The sequence below is a fragment of the Ochotona curzoniae genome, unplaced genomic scaffold (assembly GCF_017591425.1).
Source record: "Ochotona curzoniae isolate NIBS_2020 unplaced genomic scaffold, NIBS_Ocur_1.0 contig_291, whole genome shotgun sequence".
NCBI classification, from domain to species: domain Eukaryota; kingdom Metazoa; phylum Chordata; class Mammalia; order Lagomorpha; family Ochotonidae; genus Ochotona; species Ochotona curzoniae.
Genome location: NW_024465649.1, coordinates 12528348 through 12532886, shown reverse-complemented (window position 1 = coordinate 12532886; position 4539 = coordinate 12528348).

The window sequence follows — 4539 nt, the reverse complement described above, 5'->3', positions numbered from 1 at the left end:
ATGTTGCTCATTGTTCTACAAGCGGCTTGTTTTTCCTCCCTCCCTCCTTCTCTCCTTCTTTCATCCCTCCCTCCCTCTTTCTCTTTTTCTTTCTTTCCTTTTCTTTCTCTTCTGATTTGTGAATTTCTTTTGCTTCTGTTTCTTCTTTTTTTTTTTTTGCCCGGAACCACAGGTTTCCTCGTAGTATCACACGACAAAGCCCAGTTCCTTGGGGCCCCAGCCAGGGTCCTGAGGCAGTGAGGTGCCGTCTTTTTCCCTGTGCCCCAGACTCTGCTGAGTCCCTTCCTCTCGTGTAGCAAAAGGTGGGGGGTCTGCTGAGGATGGGTTGCAAGCCAGGAAAAGGGAGGCAAACAGACAAGGCCAGGAGGGCCGGAATTGGCAGGCGTCTCCTGCCTTCATGCCAGGGACTGCAGTGGCAGTAGCTGGTTTGGGACCTCCACCAGGCTGGACTCACGGATTTCATGGGCCATGGCCCAACTTGCCCATGCCAGAGAAAGCTTGTAGAAGCTGAACACCAGGTGGAGTTTACAGATTTTGTGGAATTAGTTGATTTCCATGGAGTTGCAGGTGGCTCCAGACAGGGCAGGTTGATGTCCACACAGGTACAGAAGTCAAGACTGACTGACACAGTGTCAGAACTGTGAAGCTCTGGAACATGGCGACCCCTGCCAGGACCCCAGCTGCCCTGGTACTGCAGCGAGGGACACAGCCCCAGCCCTGACCCTGCAGCAATTTCTTTCTTCACTCTGTGCAGTCTTCTCTCCTGCCTGGATTTGGGCTCTGACCATCTCTTTCTGCCCTGTGTCTGAGGGCCAGGCTGACTGTACTGGGGTTGGACCGGCTGAAGCTGACATCAGCAGAACCCCCGCTGTAGTCAGGCCTGGGTTCTCAGTTGGCGTCTGCCAAAGTTGTACCTGTTAGAGATGAGGGGGCAGTCTTGGCCTCTACATTTCCTTATTTTGTGAGCAAGGACAGGGATCCTTTAAGAGCTGAGGTTCCACGAAGCACTCTGTACACCCTTCATAGTGGGCTGCTGTTTCTAGAAGCCTTGGTCTGTTTCCAGTCCCAGAGAACTCTCCTGCAGGGCGGGCTGACTTATTAGTTCCAAGTGGTTCAAGCACTGGACAGTGCTAAGTGGGCACTCAAGTGTATTGAGCCCATCTGTTTCTACACCTGCTTACAGGTGAGGCCCTGCCTCAACGTCCATCATCTGCCTGATGCTTTCCCAGACGCAGAGGTTTCTTGCTAGTCTCCTTTATTCTCTGCTCTTCCATGGAAACCTGAGGTTCCATCCTGCTTTCCCAGCTGCCTCTGACAAGGACCCCTCGAGGCAGGACTGCTTGAAGGCTTTTGCTAACGTCATCAGCAACACACAGACCCAGCCCAGTGTGAATGATCCAAGTAGATGCTTGCACAGGATGGCGTTGTAACAGCGTTTAATGCAAATGATCCAAATTGTGTTCAAGTGTACTCACCAAAGCATTAGGAAATCAACATGGGCCAGCATTGTGACATAGCAAGCCAAGCCACTGGTTGTGAAGCCAGCATCCCACACAGATACTGGTTCAAGTCCCAGCTGCTCACTTCCCATGCAGCTCCCTGCTAATGTGCTTGAGAAAGCAGCGGAAGCTGGCCCGTGTGTTTGGGTCTCTGCACCCATGTGAGAGACCTAAAAGAAACTCCTACCTCTGGGCTTTGGCCTGGTTCGGCCCAGCTGTTGTGGCCATTTCAGGAGTGAACCAGCAATGAAAGATCTCCCTCCCCTTCTCTATATACTTCAAATACATAAATAAAAAAATATTTTTAAAAAAGCCAAATCGACAGCCATGGCTCCAGTAACTAGACATAATGGCACATATTGGGTAACATTAGCAAGAGATTTTTCTAAAAAAACTTTTATTTTAGATAGTTGCTGATTTCCTTCCACACAAGTCTTCAATTGCTGCTATTCTAACACTGCTAAAACAATTCAAGTAAAAAACTACATGAGGCAGTAAAATATGGTGAAATAATTTAGAATTGGACAAGCAAAAATAATATACTTTTGACATGACAAAATAACATTTTAACAGGGGTTGAGAGACTATGGAAGGGGAAATATGAAAATGTTCACCAATTTCTTTCCTCATGAAGGTCAGGATAACCCAGAGCAGTGTCAGGGTATCAGCAATCCCACGCCTTCATCACCCAGAGAAACCACTGAGATACGTTACACGTGCAAGTATTCCCAAAGATCACTTGAAATCACCTTGAAATTTAGTGTGGTTTTAGAATTGCCACTCCCTGGCGCGGTGGCTATGGTTCTTGCTTTGAACATGCCAGGATCCCATATGGGCACCAGTTCTAATCCCGGAAGCCCCACTTCCTATCCTTGTAGCCTTGTAGTTCCTTGCTTGTAGCCTGGGAAAGCGGTCAAGGACAGCCTAGAGTCTTAGGACCCTGCACCCACGTGAGAGACCTGGAGGAAGTTCCTGGCTCCTGGCTTCAGATTGGTACAGCACTGGCCGTTGAGGCCAGTTGGGGAGTGAATCATTGGACGAAAGATCTTCCTCTCTGTCTCTCCTCCTTTCTGTATATCCGACTTTGTAATAAAAATAAATAAATCTTTTAAAAGAAGGTTTATGTGAAATATACTAAAAAAAATTGCCAGTCAATCTTAGTGTAAAGAGAAGCATGTGTATTTCTTGATCACAAAATCTTGAACATTTTAAAAACTGTATCTTAGTAGAATTAGTATTTTTTGTATTTTCATATTTAGTTTTACATATTTGAAATTATGATTCTGGAAAGGCATGCACAGGCTTTGCAGGTTCAGCATGGAAGACCTGGAATACAGAACAAAATCTGGACAAGTTAGGGACATTACAGGAACAGAGCAGCCAGCATGACACATGTGGCACTGCCTGGGACAGTGAGTGTTCAGAAGAGATGCCCTGACTGTCCTCCACAATCTGCCCACCCACCCTGACTGTGCCAACTAACCTCACAGAAGAGGACATTTCCCACTTTTTTTCCCCCATCACTGTATACACACACTTCCAAACTCTAGAACGAGAAGTCAAGGAAAGAAAGATGACCATGGCCTTTGTGCTGATGCTACCCTTCACACAGGACATGCTCAGCAATAGGACACGGCAGGGCCCAGGGTTCTGCACACTGACTTCCTAGAGGCTGCACGGCAAACCCAGACTTGCAGGGAAAACGCTCAGTTGACCGGTGCTGTGTTTCAACATTTGGCCCAGAGTCAGGAACTGGGCCTGGTGGTTGGGATGTCCTTATCCCATATAATGAAGTACCTGTTTGGTGGCCAGCTCCAGCTGCTTGCTAATGGAGACCCTGGGAGGCAGAAGGTGATGGTTCAAGTCATCAGGTTCTTGCCACCCGTGTGGGAGATCTGAGTAAAGTTCCAGGCTTCCTGTTTCAGCCCTGTTAGCCTTAGCTGTAGCGGGCACTTGGGGAGTGCCCTTCTTCTAAATAATATTAAAATCTGGCCTATCACAAAGAAGTTTGGTAAGACTAGATTTGAGGAACAGCTCTGCTGGTCCACCAGGTGACACTCACATGGAGATCAGGTCCTTGAGACCAGTCCCTAGAGGGCCATCCCATCAGTAATATGGGTCACAAAGAGCCTCACAGACAAGAACTTAAAATGTCAAAGGAAGTGGAGTATCAGCAGAAGCACTATAGGCTGACAGTATGCCTCTGACTCAATCCTTCAGTCCAGTAACACTACTGCAATTGTTAGCAGTAGTGTGCAACTAGGAAGTCCAAGTTTGCAAAGGTTTAAAACATTTTACATTGATTCTGGTGTTATATGGTATCATTCTTTGGTTTAAATCTAGACAGATAAAGGAGTGATAATAAGAGCAATTTTGGCCAAATATCAGCTGTTTTTTTTTTTTTTTTTTGCTAGTAATTCTTTTCCAAAGAAGTTTCCTACTGTCAGAACCAAGAGTTCTCTGAAAATATTTTTACTTAACTAGCTAGCTAACAGGAAAAACAGCATTTCTGCTAAAGACTTATCCAACAAAAATGTATAGCCTGTGCAAAAATAACACAGTATGTGTTGTTGAGAGGCTCCTATGTGCTCCCCTATGTTCCCTAACCATTGTATCACACAGCAACAGATAAACACAGAATACCTTAAATTCTTTCTGGGTTGAGAAGGGATAAACATATGATACGCCGATTCCAGCAGATAATTATTCAAATACAATTTTAATGATTTCAGTTCAACACAACTGAAACTGTAGCGTCATTAAAGGGCATTTCCTACTAAACTTCCAATTACAGGTTCGGGGGCCATTCTGGGCAGAAGCATCACATTCTACTACACATTCAGCTGATGGAGTAAGGTAGACCTGACAGTATCACAGGGAGGGAGGCAAGAAGGATCGGCTCACAGAGTTTGACTTAGAAAGGGACAAACACCAATGCCATCAAGTCCAGTAGCTACAGATATTAGTAAAATAAAAATATAAACCCAAACATCGATCTTTTAAATTACTAGGAAAAAAATAAAGGTAAAGTTACGGCAAA